Consider the following 23,996-nt stretch of genomic DNA (forward strand, 5'->3'; position numbering starts at 1 on the left):
TATCAATAATTTCCGCTCGAAGAGGCGCGGCGGTGTGACTACTGGCACTTTTGCCAAGACCTATTCTTTATCGCTTATTTATAGCAGAGTAGAGAAGTTGACAGAACTAAGGAATACCTCGACTTCAAACAAACGGGCGAATTTACGAGAGTTGGGCGCAAGTGTCAATTTGAACATATTTCACCATGCTGGGTAACGCATTAGTAATTTGACGTAGTTTGTCATATCGGCGCGCGCCGGCCGATATGACATACTATAACGAGATCTCGTTTATACAAACGTATAAGGGCGTTCGCTGCGTTGCGGCTGCTCGTCGCGGGCGCCCGCGCCGTGCGCTCGCCAAAGTAATCGTGCGACCACTGACCCGCTCAACGCAGCGCTGCTCTATGGGATGACATGAAACAAGCAAGCCTCGCGGGTCGACGCGCCGGGCGCACGCTTAACGCAGCGAACGCCCTAAACTGTTTATTGTGTTTATGAAATCGCCGATCAAAAAGTATGGAATTGACGAGTGATTAGACGAGTGGAAACTCGAACGTCAACTTCATTTATTAACGAACGGTTATGTCAATTCCATACATTTTCATCGTCGATTCTATAAATAATCTATAAAGAAAACGCCATGGCTAGGGGCTCTAGTGTGTTATCATCGCCTCGCCTCCCCTTTTATTCAGGGAAAGATTTGTGTTTATGTTTACGAAATGTCACTGATATAACATTACTTATCTAACAAAAACTCGGAAATGAGGGGTAAAAATGTTTGGTATAAAATTAAGTATAATTTTATCATTTCTAGCAAAATCCACCTAAATTATAGTTCCTTAGTACATTTTCTTATTACAATCAAGCTAATTTTTCGTGAGTAATTTCATTTTGATAAGACGTACAACAATTTCCTCTGCGACAATTCTCGAAAGTGGTAGCTCTTACAGAGATAGAAAGGGTTTTAAAGCTGAGTGTTCATGAAATAAAATTAAGAAATTTAAAAACACCCCCGCCAAACAACTTTAAAAAGTACTGAAATAATATTTACTGCCTTTAAGTTAAAATAATTCCTAACTGGTGTAAAGTAATATTTTAGTCCATAATTGTCGTCAAGGTGTGTCGAGGGACCGCCAAGTAAACTACAACCTACAACCGCCAAGTCGCTGATTATCACCATTTTGTTCGCTGTGAACTGATCCTTATACTATAATGTTATGTGAAATCTTAATTTTTTTTTTAATATCTTTTTTTTTTTAATATCTATGGACGCTTCACACCACGTCAGTCTGGCCCCGTGCTAAGTACCTAAAGGACTTGTGTTACAGGTACCAGACAACGGAAATATATTTAATACTTTTATACTATACATATATTTAAGATTTTTATTATATCATACACGTATTTAATATACATCCAGACCCGGGAACATTGAAAACTTTTTGTTCCGTCGGCGGGATTCGAACCCGCGACCTCCGGCTTGAGCTACCGACGCGCTCACCACTGAGCCACAGAGGTCGTCATCTCAAATCAAACATCTACATTAGCGGTCCCCCGACACCCCTTGACAACAATTATGGACTAAAATATTACTACTTTACACAAGTTGGGAATTATTTGAACTTAAAGGCAGTAAATATTATTTTATTACTTTTTAAAGTTGTGTTGGTTATAGTGCAGAATAATTCCTATCAACTTAATTACCATCTATCAATGTTCTTTTCGATGAGGCCGTCAATATGAGCCCAAACATGAAACCTCCACTTTGGGTTCATACCAAGCTCGGTTCCTATAGAATCCAGGTGATGCTGCAGCAGCAGCATGTAAATATTTACCGTCTGTCTACTTCTTACTGGTTGTCGCAATTAAAATGAGCCCAAACACGAAACCTCTGCTCTAAGTTGGCGAGGAGTTGGATATCCTATTGATTACCAGGTGATGCTGCAGCACCTGGTCAACTTTTCATTAATATGTGTACACGTATATTGCATATTCACAAATGTCACGAATTAGAATGAAATATAAAACCCATCAAACGAATACAAGTTGCTAACGGCCTTTCATGAACCAGATAAACCCTTATTGTCCAGCACTGAGCAGGCTGATGATGATGAATTATAGCTAAGAACACTCTCGATCATGTCAGCGTTCAAATAAAAAAACTAGATCAAAATCGGTCCATCCGTTTGGATGCTACGCTGCCACGGACAGATACACACACAGACAAATAGACAGACAGACAGACAGACACGTCAAACTTATAACACCCCTCTTTTTTGTCGGGGGTTAAAAATAGGAAATTAATAACGGAGAAACGAATGTTCATAATATGCTGAAGATTATTGGTGTATTTTTATTGTAATTTTGTAGCTTTCAAATTATGAGTTAATACTTAATTACGATATCTCCATAGGGGGAGCGTCTCAGGTATGGATATCAAACATAATATCTTCATTCTTGAATATTCAGCAAACAAAGTTGTGTTCAGTAATTGGACAACTTCGAGCACGAGGCATGCAGAGTCAATTTCATATGAAAACTTTTTGGTCGATCATTACGTTGTATTTTCTTTGTTCACCCTTTACGTGGGGTTGAATTTTTAGATCAAAGGATTTTGAAAGGATTTTCTAGCCTGAAGGGTTTCATTGACGTTTAATATTGAATATAGATTATGGATTTAAATTTTTAATGTTAAGAGGGCGACTAACCCCAAAAATCAAACATCGTCCTTCTCTATTCACACTCACTCACGCCCGTCTTTTATATGCCAGGTGAAAAAGAACGACGTGGATTCATCGCCAAATTAGGTTTTTCTGAATTACTCGATAAATATACAATATTTTAAAAATCCGCTAGGTCGATCTCTCAATGATAGAATTAATATTAACTTAGTTCAATGCACGGTTATGGCAATAAATGAAAAATTCGTGAAAATTAGATGCATCTTTGTGATTTTTTTCTATCGAGAAAATTGTTAGATATCGTGTTTTTGCTCAGATCGAATTCTCGTTAATATAGTGTAGTATATAATTTTAGAAAATGAAACAATTCGGGGCTTATTTTCAAGTACAAAAATGAATGATAAAATCAACACTTTAGGGTTAGTCGGCGTGAAACAGCGCTTGTGCTGTGTTTCGCCGAGTGAGTGAGTTTACCGGAGGCCCAATCCCCTACCCTATTCCCTTCCCTACCCTCCCTACCCCACCCTATTCCATCTTAAAAGGCCGGCAACCTGCAGCTCTTCTTATGCTGCGAGTGTCCATGGGCGACGGAAGTTGCTTTCCATCAGGTGACCCGTTTGCTCGTTTGCCCCCTTATATCATAAAAAAAAACAAATCAGCGGCGGCATAGGTACTGGGTACCTACACCAATATCGGTAGAAAATAAAAAGTATAAAGAAGCGAGTCTGAATCGCGCGCGAAGGGTTCCTTACCGTTATAGAGCAATAAACAATTGTGTTTTTTGTATGGATCCTACCTGAATTGTTTATTTTATTTTAATTTTATTATTAAACATTATAGTATGAATTTAATTAAAGATTTTGTGCATATTTCAAGTGCCTACCTGTTGCCACTATGGATTACGAGCAAAAAAAAAACAAAAAAAAAATAACATTGTTGTATGGGAGCATTTAATATTAATTTTATTTTGTTTTTAGTATTGTTATAGCGGCAACAGATAAACACAATCTGTGAAAATTTTGAAGTCTAGTTATAGCGGTTCTTGAGATACAGCCTGGAGACAGACAGATAGACGGACAGACGTCGGACAGACAGACGGACAGACATCGAAATCTCAGCAATAGGGACCCTATTACTGAGATTTCGATGTCTGTTTTTACTCTTTGGATACGGAACCCTAAAGGTGCGCATTTGTTTCTCGGGCACATTAGAAAATACACAATATGATAGATGATTGGGCAATGCGTTGGCCCAATGTGTATAACAGGCTTTAAACTTTCCTTTTTAATTACAATCAATAACAAAATGTCTAGAAACTGTAGAATCTAGATCCAGTGAAAAGGGAGTCCGTACTAAATAGGCTCTAGAGAGCGGCGGCAACATGCCTCTGGCGACGCGGCGGTATGTGCACTATGTCACTTGTACTTTCTTTACTTCTCGCCTTGTATGTAACATCCAGTATATACTCGTAAACTATTAACTTAGAAAATGAAAAAATATAAAGTTTCTTTAACTAACTATTATTATTATTACAGACTGTAACAAAACATAGTGATATAATATTATGATTGCTTTATGGCGTGTATAATGTATATATAGAATTAACTGTCAAAGTATATACAGTGTGTAACAAAAATAAGTGATAATACTTTTGGGTGTGTATGTGTTCCTTGTAGACAGTTCACTGTGAAAGTAGCAGATCTGAAAGACGAATTTTTTTTTCACTTTTGTATGGGCAAGGCCCCGAGCGTCACGAGTTTCCCCATACAAAAGTGAAAAAAAATTTTGGTCTTTCAGCGCTGCTACTTTCACAGTGAACTCTCTATAAGGAACACGTACACACCCTAAAGTATTATCACTTATTTTTGTTACACCCTGTATAGTAAGTTAATTTTTCAGTTTTTTTAACTTCTATATTTCTATGGGAAACGAGTAACGACCCAATTTCATGAATTTGTCCATACAATAATAATAAAAAAATTGGCCAAGTGCGATTCGGACTCGCGCACGGAGGGTTCCGTACACTTTCCGTACGTTTTTGTATTGGAGCCCCCCTTAATTTTTTATTTTATTTAAATCAGGAAACCCGATGTATGTGGCCGCTCTAAGTTTTTATTATTCGTAGTCTAAAATACAATATAACTAAAAGCTTCAGAGCAGACTAAAATGAGACACGCCTGTATAATGTATATTTATAGGCAGTTTATTTCGGTGGTGCACGTGTTCTGCCAGATGTAATAACAGTCGCCACAGGTACTTGACTGCTCATGTTGCCATTAGCCGCGCCAGCTTTTCCCAAACTATTAATGGCGTCTTGTTTTTGTCGACGGAAGCGTTCGTAAAATAGCTAGTAATGCTAGTATGCAGTATACTACATTTCTCGCCTTAGGGTTGATGGGGACGCGTAGATGCATTTCTTACGGCCGTTCCCAATATTTGATCTATCTCTGGTTTTGCCCTACTAGAGATAGGAATAGCTCACATTAGACATTAGAGACATATATTTTATGTCAATTCAATGTTAGCTGCGATCGGTTATATGTCAAACCAGAGATAGATTGAATATTGGGAACGGCCGTAAATTTTTAAGGATTTGACAGCTTTGCAAGACGTCTCACGCATTTGAAACCTGTCAAATCCATACAAATTTATGCTGCGCCTCGCCTCGCCTCGTCGCGTTGCGGTCTGAATTGACCTAATGGTTTATCTCGATTTGTGATTGTCCGGACTTTCATCGGGAAATGTATATTGTATGCCTTAATGATTTCTTAATAAATATTGATTTTCTTTATTTTTTTAACAAGCTCGTAATAAATTATGTACTGTACAGTTATAAAATATAATCCTCTTTTCTACATACACTATCCGATACTAGTATTATATTCCTACTATATTCTATTTAAATTCTCAGTCATCTCGCAATACCCTGGCTGGGGGGTGAGCCAAAATCTTTTCGTTTTCGCTTCGTTATAGAATCGCCGATGAGAATGTATGGAATTGACATAAGCGTTCGTTAATATGACGTTGACGTTCGACTCGCCTTATGTCAATTCCATACATTTTGATCGGCGATTCTATAACGAAGCGAAAACGAAGAAGTTTCGGCTAAAGGCCCCTGGAGTAGTATCTCGATTCTCGATGAACAGTTTGAGTAACCCTGTCCCGTACGTTGACTAACGCCGTGTTATGGTTGTAGTCACGGACGATATTGGAATCAAAACTTCATAAATTATTGACGACCTCTGTGGCTTAGTGGTGAGCGCGTTGGTAGCTCAAGCCGGGGGTCGCGGGTTCGAATCCCGCCGACGGAACAAAAAGTTTTTCAAAGTTCCTGGGTCATGGATGTGTATTAAATAGGTGTATCATATAATAAAAAATCTTAAATATATGCATAGTATAAAAAGTATTAAATATATATCCGTTGTCTGGTACCTGTAACACAAGTCCTTCAGGTACTTACCACGGGGCCAGACTGACGTGGTGTGAAGCGTCGATAGATATTATTATTATAGTTTCTGCTTAATTTGGGTTTGATGAAGCGGAATTCGCAAACAGAGTCAGTGAACTATATGCAGAAAGTTTGTCGGGAATCTCATTATTAAAGAACTCACTTAGCCCCAGCAATGGAGCGACTTATTTAAATATTAAAAGCGCCTATTAAGTGAAACTGAGAGTAAAAATGCAGATCTACATTGAACTCCTTACGCCGGTTCTTTTTGCGAGTTTCTTAGTGCCGGTTCTTCTCGCCGGGTTAGTTCCCGAACCGGTGCTAGGCACTTTAGAGTCGAATTTTGGTCAAAATTTGTGAATAAATTAGTGTGAATAAACATTATTTTGATTTGATTTTGATTTTTGAGTCAGCACCTGACGTCAGTCCACAGAGTGTCAGTGCTGACCCGGCACTGCCATAGTGTAAAGGCAAATTTACATTGAGTCCTTCAATTGAGTCACTTTGTTTGTGTCACCCAGTATACGTCTTATACTACTCGTAACAGCCCGGCTGTTTTGCGCTCAAGATCAGAAAGTTAAATATCCTGTCTTCGTCGTGACAGCTGCTATTCATCCACGCCCCCTGGCCCCCATGACATGGCAGGCGCGGTCGCAGCCTGAAACTCACTATAGTCACTACACTATTTTTTTTTATCTGCACCCTCGGACGGTTCTGGGTTGAGGGTTAGCCTTTTATTTAATTGGCAAGATTTTGAGATTTTTCAATTTGACCTTAGATTCGGGGGGGGTGGGGGGTGTTATGTCCCCTGTGACCCCCCCACCCCCCTTCGGACCGCACCTGTGACATTGTCTATGGCATTATCTTTTGTCTAGACTTTAGACGAACCAAGAACGCCGTCTAGGTTTTACGCGTTTGTTAACGCGGCTAGGGGTTCCACACGGAACAGGAGTTCCATATAAATTAATTTACGTGGTTACTATGAAAGTCTTTTACTTTCTATTCTTGCCCTCCCTTCTCCCAAATTTCGTAAACGGGACCCCCTCCGCCCAAAATTATAGACTAGGATCGCACCCAGAGTGATTTCCAGAAAATATGTTATTATGAACTTACTCATAAAAGTATTCAAATCGTCCCTTTTACTATTCCCCGTTTTACGTGTTATATGAAATGTGGGGAGCAAATTGACTAAGTTATTACGTGGCGTGGTTATCCTTTGTGCCTTAGCCTAATACGATATTAGTATTCAGTGTACATACTATAGAGTTACTTTACCTCGAAACGCAACTTAGTAACAATATGGCCACTATACACTCAGATCCATACTTAAAGTCTGTATGTCCGTTATCTCTATAGTGTTTTCACGCAATGAACGAATTTCGTATGGAAATACTCTGAGCCCCGGAAAAGGATTCCTATTTACGGATTTTATCACGGAAAAATATACGGCCTTCACGCGATAAACATTTAGCAGAAACATTGAACACAATGTAGCCGTTTACGTATAGTGACCAACTTCGCCCTGATCAATAACCCAGCGGCTATTTTTAATTAGTTTAATGTCATTTTCCCATGAAATTGGCCACATAAAGTTGGCCCCGACCGACACTCGTTGCGAATTAGTTCTGCCCAACTAAAACCCACTCAAACTATAATTACATTTCATGCCGGCATGTGCGATGTTTTACAACATAATTGCTCTAAATATCCTGATCTCTATTCGGATTCGATTTGGTTTATTATCATCATATTCGCTTTTTTATAAAAAAATTGAGCGTTTCTGCATAATAATGCAGAAACTTTTTTTTTTCATAAAAAACTTCCCATGTTACAATATCGGTTATCGCAACGATAAATGAAATAGGTTATGGCTTTATGAGAGTTATGAAAGTGTACAACTTCTGGTTAGGTCATTTTTGCATAAATGTATCTTTAGCGCCGGAAAAATAATTTTATCCCCCGCAAAATCCTAAACGAAATTGGTAACGCTCGAGATATAAGATTAAATCAAAACTCATTTTAGGTGCGGCGACCGCAACGGGACATTCTCTATACTCTACTCAAGATAGTCGCGAATCGCGATGATTTATAAAATTAAATTGAGAAATTAAAAAAAAAAACCCCGCCAAAGAACTTTAAAAAGTAATGAAATAATATATTTTACTGACTTTAAGTTTGAATAATTCCTAAGTTTAAAGTGATATTTTAGTCCATAATTGTTGTCATGGTGTGTCGGGGGACCTCCAACAGTGTCTTTTGCATTTTGTATCGCCATGTCACTGATTGTCGCGATTCGGTTCGCTGTGACTGACCTATAATGACTGACTTACGGCCGTTCCCAATATTTGATCTATCTCTGGTTTTGCCCTACTAGAGATAGGAATAGCTCACAATTGACATAAAATATATGTCTCTAATGTCTAATGTGAGCTATTCCTATCTCTAGTAGGGCAAAACCAGAGATATATCAAATATTGGGAACGGCCGTTAAACTATAATGTTATGTGAAATCAAATCTACATTAGCGGTCCCCCGACACACCTTGACAACAATTATGAACTAAAATATCACTTTACACTACTTGTACTATTATCTTTTCCGTGGTTTACACTTAGGAATTATTTAAACTTTAAGTCAGTAAAATATATTATTTCATTACTTTTTAATGTTTGGCGGGGCTTTTTTTTATTTCATATTTTTTAAAAACTTGTGTTGGTTATAGCGCAGAATAATTCCTATCAACAGGATCATATTATTCTCAATGAATTTACCATCTAGGAATGTTTTTGAATGAGGCCGTCAATATTATGAGTCCAAATATGAAACCTCCACTTTGGGTTCATATTATAGAGCTCGGCTCCTATAGAATCCAGGTGATGCTGCAGCAGCCGCATGCAAAAATTTACTGTTTATCTACGTCTTACTAGCTGTCGCAATTAAAATGAGCCCAAACATGAAACCATTGCTCTAAGTTGGTGAGGAGTTGCGTATCCTATTGATTACCAGGTGATGCTGCAGCACCAGGTCAACTTTCCATTAATGTGTAAATATTCATAAATATCACGAACTAGAATGCAAAATATAAAGCCCACTAATCTTACTAATCTTACTAATCGGCCCTTCACGAACCAGATGAACCACGATTTTCCAGCACGGAGCAAGCTGATGATGATGAACTATAGCTAACTAACAAAAATAACTAGATTAAAATCGATCCGCCCGTTTGGATGCCACGATGCCACAGAAGGACAGACGGACGGACGGACGGACGGATGGACGGACGGACGGACGGACGGACAGACGGACAGACGGACAGACGGACAGACGGACAGACGGACAGACGGACAGACGGACAGACAGACAGACAGACATAACATAACACCCCTCTTTTTTGTCGGGGGTAAAAAATATAGCACGACTGTTTAGTCGTTAGCGAATGCATCGTAGTCGTATGCGACCAGCGACCAATCGTAGTCGTATAGCTCTTCTGCGCCGCTATTACAATTGAATTTATAGCCATAGCCTGTTGTAGGGGCTTATCCTGTTTGATTTTGATCAAAGTCGATTCGCTTTGCATCGGCTGTATGTATATAACTACTGACTAAATTAGTAACATGATCTTGGAAGCGCAGATGACAATCAAGAAGAAGGCCAAGATTACGTGCCACATATGAACACTCGATAGGCTCACCCAACAGCATGACGTCAGTTGAGGGGTTTATAGTACTGAGTTGTCTGCTAGTGCCGCAGATGATGTATTTAGATTTTGCTGGATTTAGACACAAACTATTTTTCTGGGCCCAAGTAGCTATACTATTAAGGTCTTCGTTAAGTTGCTTTATTGCAGTGTCCACCTCGTTTGGCTTAAAGAACAAATACATTTGGGTGTCATCTGCATAAAAATGGAATTTGCAAAACCTAATATACCTACCAACATCAGCTATATATAAAATGTATAATAAGGGGCCTAAAATAGAACCTTGCGGCACACCATCGGTAACAGGCATAATGTCCGATAATACAGAGGAGCCCTTGCTATCAGAGAGCTTAACACATTGGCGACGACCAGAAAGGTAACTATTAAACCATTTTAAGGTAGCGGCATCAAACCCATAATAGCTTAGTTTTGCAAGCAAAATATTTATGTTTAATGTGTCGAAAGCCCGGGAAAAATCTAGTAAAACAAGCAGGGTGCAATAACCATTGTCTTGTGCACTTAAGATATTGTCAGTGACATCAAGTAATGCTGTTACTGTACCAGGTTTTGTAATCAGGTTTTAGAAGGGGTCGCACCCTTCTAAAACCTGATTGCATATCTGGTAACATATTATTCTTTTCCAGGTAGCCAGTAACCTGCTCGCATACAACCTTCTCTAGGATTTTCGAAAGGCACGGCAGGATACTTATTGGCCTTAGATCCTTCTACTCAACAGGGTTTGAAGTTTTTGGGAGAGGCCTTACTACTGCCTGCTTCCGACACTCAGGATAAGTTCCTGTTTGTATAGACATGTTTAGCAGGGATAAAAGTAACATGTCTAAGCTGATACCATCATTTCCTACTGCTTTAGATTTTAATGTCTTGATAATCCTAATCAGGGTACTTGTGGGTACAGTCTCGAGGTGGAACGTTGCATCACTGAGTTTATGAAATTCGTAATATGTTATATATGAGAGATGTGTTATACGTACAGTAGGAATTTTAAGGAAGTGTAGATTTATAGTATTAGGATCATTGAAATGTGGGGGTAGTTCATGTTCAGTTTTAGGTGTAATTGTATCTTTTATATTTTTCCATAGTCTCCTAGGTTGGTTTATTTTACTATTTATGTTTTGTTTAAAATATGCAACTTTTTCAAAACGTAATGCCTTATTTACCAAAGTTTTTAAGCTTTTATAATATTCTTTTTTACTATCGGACTTAGATCTGTGATATTCTGCAAGTGCCCTGTCACGATGCCTCATCATTAATTTAATGGTATCTGTGATCCAGGGATGTGAACGCGTTTTAATATGAGTAGTTGTAACTGGCACATGTAGGTTAAAAAGTATTAAAATATGTGAATTAAAGTAATCAACCATCAAATCAACACTATTCAAACTCAGAATATTGTACCAGTTAATAGCCTCTAAGTCAGTATTAAAATCTTCAATGTTAATAAGTTTCATTGGTCTATATGTTATAATATGTGGTTTGTTCCTTTCTTTTTTTGGGTTAAACTCACATCCAATCAAGCAATGCCCATACATTGAACCTAGCTGTTCTGTAAAGATAGTTTTTGCTGTTAGGTTTGAGCTGACAGTGTCTATTAGAGTTTGTGTAGACTCAGTATAATGTGTTGGCGTTGTAATGAATTGAAGTAAACCAAAGCAACTTAGGAAAGTTTTTAATTTGTTATATTATTATTATTATTTTTTATTATATTATTATATTATAGGATAATAAATTAAAAATATATTTTGAAAATTATTGTTCACTACCTTTGAGCGTAGTTTTTAAGTGTTTAATTTCAAACTACAACTCCCCATGGGTAAAAAGATTTTATTTTCGTCCCATATTATTTTAGTTTTTCAGAAAGTTTTCACAATGTAGTATACGCTTGACTCCTAGTCATCGTTCCTTTTAGTATTCCCAGCCCAGCTCATCCAAAATGATAAATTAGTTCAAAAGCCAGAGTTATGTACATGTACATCGTACATAAAGCATGTTGGTTTATTCAGAATACTCGTATCAGTTTGGAACGAATTAATCCAATTAAACTGGAAATACAATGCCTAAACATACAAACGAGGCGATGTGTAATGATACTATAAATTCCAGGGCAATTTACATTATACAACATGATTATGTAACATTAACAATTTTCTTAGCTTTAATAATTAACTTGTGGCTTTTAACCCACTTCGAAAAAAGGAGGTTATCAATTCGACCCGTTTGTATGTAATATTACCATAATTGCCCAATTTTCGTATATTAGTCTACATATATCCGTGTCTGAACAAATGTGCCATCTATATTATCTGAATATAGTGCTAGTTTCAATAATGCAAACTTTCAATCGCTAAGCTTTTAAAACGTCTTACAATAAATACGTTAAATCAATATCGTATCGTTTGTCTTAAAATCGTTACGTGAGCTCTGTGAATGCAGTACCACAATAGACATTCTATCTACTCTGGCAGTACGATAGGAAACATCTGCCGTAAATCTTACACAGATATCGCGTTGTTTATCGAAGACTTACTTTTAAATGTTCCTCCGAAGAAGCGTACAATATGTTTTAATGGAAGTTATGCGTTCCAATATATTATTGTTTTTAATAAAATGTAATGTGGAAATTGATAAGGCAGTTAACAGACCAACGCCTTTGGTCGGATCATGTCAATTCAATGTTAATTGTGATCTGTCTGAGTTTGACGTAACGCGACCAAACTATGTAGGTCCCCCATATTATGCCTAGGAATCAACTTCTCTAATAGTATAACCCAGTGTAAGGGCCGAGACACGTAAACACGATACGACGTCGTGTCGTACCACGATGCGGCGTCGTTTCACGATGTGACGTCGTGTCGCGGGAATCTACGACGAGCATCGTAAAAAAATACGTCGCGAATCGCGATCGTAGATTCCCACGACGCGACGCCGCATCGTGGTACGACACGACGTCGTATCGTGTTTATGTGTCACGGCCCTGTCGGCCGCACTCAGAGACATTTATTGATTCAATGAAGAAGTTTGAAGCGGCTGCAGAAACCGTGTCGTCGCGACACGTCATTTCTATATATTTCTATTATAGGCTAGTTCCAGAAATTAAATACTTGTGTTCCAAAATAAATATTAATTTAATACGATTATGAGTAAGTACTTTTCAATATAATATAATTATCGAACGCAAGTGCAACATCTTAAAATGTCTACTGCCTCGGGTGGCTTCCAACTATCTGCCAGTCCTCGAGCTCTACCTCCCTGGCCAGAGGCCATCCCCACTTTTGCTGTTAAAGGAGCGCCTCCTTTAACGGCAATAGTGTCAATTGTCAAGTGACATCCGGTTTATAAAATAACATTAATAAACCGGGTGTCCGCCTTGAAACATTGACAAGCGTCAAATAGACTTTAAAATAGTAATACATACATATTAAAGCTCCTTAATTAACGTTTTATGAAATATAATAATAGTATAATTCCTATAATTGCTTACACTATGAATGTGTCACTAGCTTCGTGTCGCTAGCTGTGGAGGGTATTTCATAGAAATACATACAAACCAGTAGTGTCGCGACGACACGTCGTCTGCAGTTGCTTCATGTCGTCCGCTGCCAGCTTATGTAACACATGCTGCACAGTTTATGTACGGGGCTTATGTAAAAATCTTGATTTAAATGCAGTTAATTATTAACTAGCTATTTGACTGAGCTTCGCTCGGTATTCGATAAAACACGAATATAATGACATTTTCTAAAAATTATTCCTAGCTAGATCAATTTATCGTCCCCGAAACCCCCTATATACTAAATTTCATGGAAATCATTGGAGCCGATTCCGAGATTCCGATTATATATATATATATATATATATATATATATATATATATATATATATATATATATATATATATATATATATATATATATATATATATATATATATAATCGGAATCTCGGAATCGGCTCCAATGATTTCCATGAAATTTAGTATATTACAGCCAAGTCAAAATGTTGTTAAATTTTGTTAAATTTTAAGGAATTTAAGCATACCTACGAAATGCTTTTGTAGCCTTAAAATTCTCTTGGCTTTTTAAACGCTAGAAACAGATCTCTCTTCTTAGACGAACATAAATATGTCGAAATGAAAAAGTGAAAATTGCACGTAGAGGAGCCTTCTGATATTTTTAAGCGACAAGGTATTTAATAATATCATATTTTGAATTTTATTTTGTTCGCTATAAATAGCTTAAATTGTAAAAACGAGTGCTCTATCTTAAAATGCTTTTATCACTATGAGTACTAGTAGAAAAACCTGGTGAAAACAGCCATTGTAAAGTATTTAGACCTTTATCCTTTGGATACATAACCCTAAAAGAGTACAAAATACCTTTTTCTATCTTCTGTCGACAACGATGGTTATGTAAATTATAGTAGGTACTGGCGTCTACGCACCTATGTGCTAATACAAAGAACACGCTTGGTTAGCTCTTAGAATCCATACTTATCCATATAATATAAATGCGAATAATGAATATTGTATGATTCTCGCTGGAGAGGCAGCTGCATTTCCCTGAAGCTTGTGCTTCAATACCTAGTGAATTCCCAGCGGTAGAAAAGCATAAACACTCACCTGGAAAGGTTTGGACTGGAGGAAGATTCTCTTGAACTCGGGGCGTCGCCTGGTCGCCGGCCGGCAAAGGAAAACCCTTCGAAGACACCTTGGTGGGTGTAAAACTATAGCACCACAAATTCACCACGGTAGATTGAGCACAATTCAGTCAGCAAACCTCTAACGAGACTGTTAATTTTTTAGTTCTAGATTTTTAGATCACAGACGCGCACACGCGATATCTTTCAGGCGGACATAATATATATTTTTTATCTTGCTCGCGCGCAGTGATTGGCGGGAGGCGATACGCGCGGTTGGCGGGATATTTGAAAGTGGGAGGAATTTAAGGAATAGGCTCATGTCTATACAAATATAATATAATATGGAATATTATTATCTAGTATGGATTTTAAGAACGTGTAAAATATAGTGTCTGTCTATCTGTCTGTCTCTTACCTTTTTACGCCATAACGAAAAAACCTAACACCCCCCCCCAAAAGGCGGTGCGGCGTTGCCATGCATGGTCGTTTCAGTTCATCAGACTTCGGATCGGTGGTCTGCGTGCGACTAGGCGTATGCGAATTATATTTGCATAATTATGACGACCTCTGTGGATCAGTGGTGAGCGCGTTGCACGTTGGTAGCTCAAGCCGGGGGTCGCCGGTTCGAATCCCGCCGACGAAACAAAAAGTTTTCAAAAGTTCCTGGGTCATGGATTTGTATTAAATATTATGTGTATCATATAATAAAAATCTTAAATGTATGTACCTAAGTAAGTATACTATAAAAGTATGAAATATATTTCCGTTGTTGGTACCTGTAACACAAGTCCTTCAGGTACTTACCACGGGGCCAGACTGACGTGGTGTGAAGCGTCCATAGATATTATTATTATAATTGATAAAAAATGCTATGCGATAGCTTTACCGCGGCAGTCCTCGAGTGCCATACGTATTTTATTATTTTGATATACCTACCCGGTGCACTCTCTCAAACCCATGAGAAATTAACTCTGGAATGAAAATAAGTCACCAATATTTCCGGATCAATACGACCTGCAAACCTTCAAGAAGAGAGCGTATTCTCTTAAAAGGCCGATGTTGCGAGATTCCATGGGTGACGGTGGTTGCTTTCCATCAGGTGACCCGTTTGTTTACTCCCTTATTTTATAAAAAAAATACTATACTATATTTTGTTGCCGCTCCAGCTCCGTCACGTTTCTCCGGCCGCCGCGCCGCGCACGGCTATAAAGGGACTGGGAACCATTTACGGTAACCCAAACAACCTTTTTAGTTTTTACGTAATTCGATAATCTCACGTGCGATAACAATGTCACGTGACCAAACATGGAATTGAAAGCGTGGATGAATTGGATAACTGACATTTTAAAACATACGGGCAATTACTTAATTTCTTTTTCGATTTTTATTAGAACAATTAATATTGTCCGACCAAAACATATTTTTTAAGATTTAAGCTGTTTCATTTTACTTTATTTTGTATGTATGTTGCGCTGAAAGACCGAAAACGCTCAGTGAGCGGAAAAATACTTCACAGTGAACTATATTAGAGACAAATACACACCCTCAAGTATTATCACATAGTTTTGTTACACCCTGTATAGTATCTGAATACGTTTCATACGAAATGATTATTCCTGACTTATAAAAAATCGAAAGTTCATCCCCGCAACACGTAACGAAAATTACGATACGGAATAATTTAAATTGTTTCCCAAAACGGCAACCTCATATAAAGTTCGGAAAACTCCTTTACTTACCTGTAGGTACGGTAGCTTTTTATGTAAATTTAAACCTTATCATCACATCAAATAAGGTTTCTTTTAGAAGCTGCCAGCAATTTCGTAAAGTGGAAAGAATTTTTTCAACCAAAAACCAAGAGCAATCTAAAATTATACCGGATTAGAAGCCCAGAAAGTGCTAAAATTCGTTCACATCTTCAAGACTTTCAACCAGTCTGAATGGAGCATCCATTAGGGAGATCGCAGACGGCACGACTGTATGTGCGCCGCAGACTCGATCACACAAAAAGTGTGCCGTCTGCGATCTCCCTTTTAGTACCTATTGCAGCTGCGTCATACAATAATAATATTATGGACTTGGAATCCCGGCGTGATGAAGTAGGTACTATATTAAAGTAAAGATTAAGTAGATGTGGAACCCAACTATTTCTGTTTGAATTTTACGCAAATTCTGAAGAAGTTTTTTTTAAATATATTTTATTAGTTCATTTTACAAATATTATAAGTTAGTAATAAGGGCGGTTTTCAATTATTATTTGCTCAAAATAAATTTGAATATAATTGTGTCGTAAGTAGTAGTTCAATAATAATCTGCAATGGGGATTGATTTGGGATGGCCCCGTGCGAGTTTCTTAAGCCGGTTCTTCTCGGCAGGGTAGTTCCCGAACCGGTGGTAGGCAACGTAGTTTCGTCGTTCGACTTTCAAAAACTGTATCATGATACCCATTTTGAATAAAAAGATCTTTTATTTTATTTTATTGTCCATTTTTTTTAATTTTGCTCATTACAAAAACATTTCGAGGAATAAGGCCTGTGATCGTTTTTCTGTATGTAAACGAAAAAAAATACCCGTTAGTTACTTATATTATGAACAAATATGTTTAACCTTTGTTTGACCTTCAATGGCGTTAAATTAGCAATAAATTCGACCAACATTACGTTTCGAACTTTTGGTAAGCTTCTCGTATCAGCTTTCACATAATGAGAACTTGCATTTGACGAACCAGCCATTATAAATAAGATTGAAATGAAATTTAAAACATGAAACAAACTGCAGAGAACGATGATGACGTCAGAGCGAAACTTTAAAAATTTATTGAGACAAAACTAGCCAATGAATTTCAAAATTATTTAATTTATATTCTTTAAATACTTACCTTATTTTAACGAAAAAAATTATAAAAAGTACATGTGATTTTTTTGGACAACGCCTTTTTCGTCATTACAGTATTATACCACAATAATAATAATTAGATATTTATCGTCAACTTTCCAGGGGGAAGGTCGATAATCTCCGGCTTCTAACGTCTAAACACTGGCCGATCAACACCTCGGCCAAAACTCAAAACAAAACGTCCACATGATACCTACCACCGGTTCGGGAACTAACCCGGCGAGAAGAACCGACAGTAACAAACACCGTAAGTAAAGTAATTTTCATAGTCCAACCAGATGTTAGATCATGCTACACACCCGCATACATAAGGTCGATTATGTCATAGCACGGTGTGAGTCGCATGTGTCATGTGAGTCACGATGCAGCACATAATCGGAAAACAAGGCCGACCAGTGTAGCGCACCTTGGAGTACACTCCTATACAACGTACGTTACATTAATTTATTTTGATGATAGTAGAAATACTAGATGACGCCCGCAACTCCGTTGCGCCAGAATTCGTTTGTCGCACGGAAACGTTACATTTTACGGGAATAAAAATTATACTATGTCCTTTCCCGGAAATCAAAGAATCTCCCATACACAGCAAAATCGGTTTATCGGTTTGGGCGTGAAGGGGTAATCAGACAGACAGACAGACAGACAGCCAGACAGACCCGCTTACGCACTTCACAGACACATTTATAATATTAGTAAGGATGTAGAAAAGTCAAATATATTTTATTATATCAACTTATCGTAAGGTCAATGTAATTTTCGTATGCGGTGCAAGAATATTTATTTATTTATTCTTCATGCACAAGGTTACAAAGACACATTTAAACGTTTATAATAATGCATCGGCGTACTTATCTCTTAAAAGAGATCTCTTCCAGCAAACCTTATAATTTTGTGGATGTATTGTAATAGAGGGGGCATGTACACATAGAGACAAAAAAAAGAAATCAAACAATCATAAACCTATACTAACTAATACTAACTTAATCTAAATTAAAATATAAATTATACTAATAAAAATATTTTATTATATTATGCTAAGTACTCACATACGGTTTTGCTCGATAGTTTTGCTCAAAATCGAGTAATAATTACTGTGTGGACCGCAAAACTCACAGCTCGAAGGCTCACATCGAGCCAGCTCGAAAGCTTGCATCGAGCTGGCTCGATGGAATTAAATATATTGATTTAGAGTAAAACTATAGAGCAATGCTGAATGTGTGGACGAAAGCTCGAGCCGTGGTTTTTACTCTACGTGATTGCTCGATCGAACAAAACCGTATGTGAGTACTAAGCATTATACAAAAAGCCAACACTTTTAGAATAAGAGCTATAACTTTGTAGAAGCCATTTCTTCGGCCAATATCTATTACCATAAAATTTAAACGATATAGCTCGCAGCTCGTGAGTTCTACGGTATTATTATTGTTATTACAAAATCGAACTTAGCTGTGAAACGTTTTGCAAAGCGTTTTCCATTCCAGTATATTGGATTTATGTTTAATTCAGTTAGTGCTTTAATTAGAAAAGTAAATAATAAAATGTTAACTTGAAAAATTCAAACTAAATTAAGTAGCTTTAGCTTTGTAGCTAACACTAAAATCATATGGGTAACTAACGATTTGAAAACTGTTTTTTGTGCCAAAAAACGACAGTTTTTGTGCAAAAAACGAACTTTTCAAATGGAGGCTTTAGGACCGGGAAAATTATTTGAAATAAAAATGTAGATTCTATGTCCTACTAATCCTACTTCCTACTAATATTATAAAGGCGAAAGTTGGTTTCGATGTATGGATGTATGGATGTTTGTTACTCTTTCACGCAAAAACTACTGAATGGATTTTAATGAAACTTTACAATAATATAGCTTATACATCAGAATAAGACATAGGCTATAATTTTAACGGACTTTCAAAATGGGGGAGGTGTTATGTTCGTTTTTTTTATGTACAACGATTACTCCGCCGTTTGTTAACCGATTTTCAAAATTTTTCTTTTGGTATATAGGGTATCAACCCAATTTGGTATTACATTCACAAAAGTGGTGGTCTGATGAAGGATCCATAAGTAATCGAGGGAACTCCTCAAAATGTATAGGGAAACATGTAGTGACTTCAGTTTCGTGAGAAGTATTCTAAGCATAAGCTACCAACAAGTAAGATTTTGCACCGAGGTATATACCTGGTATACCGTGGTTCGGAAGGTGCTGAGAGAGCTCCTGATTTTTTGTAGAGACAAGTTTGGGAGTTTCGGCGTTGTTTTAAGAACGGAAAGCATATTATGCTACTATGCAAATTACATTCATCATCATCATCATCACTACCTGATTATGAGCCTATTATGACCCTATGTTGGTACTTTTCATAGTCTTTTAGATCGAGACTCGAGTTTGTCAAGCGATAATTGAAAAAAATCTATACTCATAATATTATAAACCTGAAGAGTATTTTTGCTTGAACGCGCTAATCTCAGGAACTACAAATCCGATTTAAAAACTTATTTCAATGTTAGATAGCTTATTTATCGAGTAAGGCTATGGATCTATCTTAGCGCGATAATTTACGCTAAGACTAATACGACCGAAGAAACTCAGGAAAATGTGGGGAAAACGGGGAAAATATTAGAAAGGGTTTTTATCTCACGAAATACTGGAGCATTTTATACGGCAATATTTGGCACAGATATAGAGTAGATCACTTGAAGGGAATAATATAGCTATTTTTTATTACGGTTCCCGTAAAATTCCTAATGATTGCGGGCGAAGCCGCGTGGGATATCTAGTATCGATATATAATATCGATAGGGTCTTAATAGGCTTGAGGATGATTAACCATCAATTTAATGAAGAGTTTGACAGATAATGTATGAGGCTTATGTCAAAAATTTAAATTAATTACATTCAAGTAATTGATGTTCGTCTCTGTAGGTCTTACACCTACCTACAGTAGGTCTACTACGAAACCGTTTTGAGACTCAAACAATCGTACGAGAATGCCGCGTCCTGCTCTAACAAACGTGAAATGACCTTGTTAGAGCAGGACGCGGCATTCTCGTTCGATTATTTGAGTCTCAAAACGGTTTCATGGTAGGCCTCCAGGTGCGGCAGTGGGTGTTTTTGTTCGCGACTGTACTCGTGTTGACATTCGGTCATGCGTCGCGGTAAATCGAAGGCGTTACGTATTACAATTAGGAAACCATTGTAGGAGCCCAATATATTCGGCATTGTTGTTAATTATAGTTAAACATCATCATCATCAGCCTCGGCCCTCGCTATCTTCTCTCATATATAAAAGTGGATTTTCAAATGTGTCAGTCGCGCTAAAACTGGAAAACGGCTGAACGGATTAGGCTGATTTTAGTCTTAAAGTATTCGTAGAAGTCCAGAGAAGGTTTTAAAGTGACACGAAGTTCACCGGGACAGCTAGTAAGTAATAAAAATGAAATAAATAAAAATCCTCTCAATAGAGAGATAGACGCATATTCGCATTAATTGTACTGGTAACATTAGAATTACTATATATAATAAGTACATCAAAGAATTTTAAACTAACTGGTAGACGAGAAAAATGTCAACGAAATTAATTACAACTACAAAAAATTAACAAGTTAAACAATTAGTGTAAAAACGTAATATTAAACAGTATCCGTACAATAATAAACTGCTTTTGATATCAGTATTTGCGACGCAAACGCTCGATAGTTAATTCATTATAATACAATCATTCAATGTCAAATACGGATGTATGTACTATTGTCACACCAAAAACACTTCCTACGAGTACCATCATGTTTGTCTTAGATAAAAATGTCTACTAATATATGAAAATAGAGTCTTACAAGATAACAGCTAAGTATAAAGCATAAACATCTATATATACAGGGTGTAACAAAAATAAGTGATAATACTTTAGGGTGTGTACGTGTTCCTTGTTGAGAGTTAACTGTGAAAGTAGCAGCTCTGAAAGACGATTTTTTTTTCACTTTTGTATGGGCAAACCCGAGCGTCACGAGTTTCCCCATACAAAAGTGAAAAAAATGTTAGGTCTTTCAGCGCTGCTACTTTCACAGTGAACTCTCTACAAGGAACACGTACACACCCTAAAGTATTATCACTTATTTTTGTTACACTCTGTATATATAAAACAAACATAAAAAAAAGAACATATATACGGTCGAATTGAGTAACCTTCTCCTTTTGGGAATTCGGTTAAAAATGGATTTTCAATTGTGTTAGTAGACGACGTTCGCAACTCCGCTGCTTCAAAATTCGTTTATCGCGCGGAAACCGTACATGTTTCCGGGATAAAAAGTATCCCATGTCTTTTCTCGGGACTCAAAGTATCTCCATACCAAATTTCAGCAAAATCGTTTCAGCGATTTGGGTGTGCAGAGGTAACAGACAGGCAGACACACTTTCGCATTTATAATATTATAATCTTTAATACATAATATATAAAATTCTCGTGTTACAATGTTAGATAGCGTACTCCTCCGAAACAGATTTACTGATTTAACCAAATTTTATATGCATATTCAGTGGGTCTGAGAATCTGCTACTGGGTACCTACTTTTTATTTTGATAAGTGCATTTGTTGAATAAATAATAGTAAATTATTACAACTCGAGACTGACATTGTGCGACGGGATAGCGATGGACGTTGCCATGGTGACATACTTATTTAGACAAATAATACGGGTACGGTACGGGTGAACAATGATATTATATGAAAAACACAACGGGTGAAATACATTATATGGCAAAGAAACGTTTGCCGGGACAGCTAGTATTAGTATATTAGTAAGTAAGGAGAAATAATCGGCCAAATGCGAGTTGGACTCGCGCACGAAGGGTTCCGTACCACTATAGAGCAAAAATGAGAAAAATATGAGTGTTTTTTTATGGGAGCCCCTAATTTTAATTTTATTATGAATTATTAAAGTACAAATAAAACTGAATAATTTGTGAGCATTTCAGGTGGCTACCTGTAGTCATCATTAAAAACGAGCAAAAAACGTTAAGAAAATCACGTTTGTTGTATGGGAGCCCCTCTTAAATGTTAAATTTATTTTGGTTTTAGTATTTGTTGCTATAGCGGCAACAGAAAAACATACTAATTGTGAAAATTTCAACTCTCTAGCTATTACCATTCTTGAGTTAGAGCCTGGAGACAGACGGACAGACATCGAAGTCTCAGTAATTATAGGGTCCCGTTTTTACCCTTTGGGTACGGAACCCTAAAAATCAGCCCGCCCAAGGGCGCCCAGGCAAGCGTACGGGGCGCGCGATGTGCCCGCCCAGCTCTCCTGAAACCGGACCGGTCATTCGGGTATCAGTAACTACCACAGCAGCTAGAGACGAATATTGATCACTTACCCCGCGTTAAATGCTTCCTACTTATTTTGTGCGTTTTGATCGTTTTTAACATCAAATGGAACGCGGGGTTAATAATTGTAATTAGATGACAGATAATATGTCGGGTTATGTCAAAATCTTAATTTAATTACAGTTGAGTAATTATTATTATTCGTCTCTGAGCGAGTTTTTTACCAACACTAAAATGCGCGTAAAGAAGTTTATATTTTATCGCTCACAATGTTAATTAAAGATAAGAGAAAAGCCTTCTCTCTAAGAAAATAAACGCCCCAACCCCTACAGGGTTCATTTATAACAGTCAACACAACGATTTATTTTCCGATCCTGCCGCGAAAAAATATTTAGAACTTCAATTGAAGTGACTGACTGAAATAAGTGCAGTTTCATTTTGCTTGTTTGGATCTTATATATATTTTAACCCATGTACCCCTGCTGGGTGCCTTACCCAGGTATGACAACACTATTTTAAATTATTTTAAATCTAGGTATTTTATAAAACGCGAACGTTATAGACAAACAGTTTCGAACTTCCTACACACATAAAACAAAAATACATACCTCGAACACAATAATGCACTGAGCAATCCAACACTGAACACAGAAAACCACCTTATTTAAAAGTCTGATGAAAACACAATGAAAACAACGTCTCTCGGACCACGAAAACTTCGGAGTTGGGAGACGCGCGTACACGTGCGGGTATTGCAGATTATAAACCGAGACTGCCTGATTCTCAAAGCCGTGTCGTGTATCTCAACTATACTCCCATATAACGCGGTACACTGCTCGCTCAAAACGCTCGTCCCCAAGTTCTCGCCAACAAAACCAGCAGTCGACAGGCGAGTGCGAGATACAAAAGCGCATGAGTTTTCCTCAATATTATTATCATAATCCTTTCGACACTGAAAGTAGTCGTGCGGGAAAGTTTCAGGCGTTCATTTAAATTCCAGAATATCTCGGCGGTGTTACATAATTTATTTTTGGGTTTTAGCAAAAATATATTATAACCTAACCTTGCGACGTTTTCGTATGAAATGTGCCAAGACGAAGAATGCTCCATGCGTTATAAATGAACTTTACTATTTTTGCAAACTTTTTAAGGCTGATTTTCCTGTCACGCTGACTGTGCGCGCACCGTCGGCGCTGATAGCCCGAGATGTATGAAATTGTAGGAAACGTTTTTGAATCTACGCTGGTACGAGATCTACGCTGATATTTCAGATTGACGGTCAGTGATCGGTCAGCGTGACTGGAAAATCAACCT

General features: G+C 37.4%; 1 protein-coding gene across 2 annotated transcripts in view; it reads right to left on the reverse strand.

Annotated features, from left to right (window-relative positions):
- LOC121728857 (CD151 antigen-like) overlaps window positions 1-23,458 on the reverse strand; it is a 213,450-nt gene extending 189,992 nt beyond the window's left edge. For both annotated transcript variants that reach the window (XM_042117165.1, XM_042117167.1), the window contains exon 1: window positions 23,291-23,458. The gene's annotated coding sequence lies outside the window, so the exon portion shown is untranslated. The remainder of the gene's footprint in view (window positions 1-23,290) is intronic.
- Between the last annotated feature and the right edge of the window lie 538 nt (window positions 23,459-23,996).

This window comes from Aricia agestis, chromosome 7 (genome assembly GCF_905147365.1).
Source record: "Aricia agestis chromosome 7, ilAriAges1.1, whole genome shotgun sequence".
Classification (NCBI taxonomy): domain Eukaryota; kingdom Metazoa; phylum Arthropoda; class Insecta; order Lepidoptera; family Lycaenidae; genus Aricia; species Aricia agestis.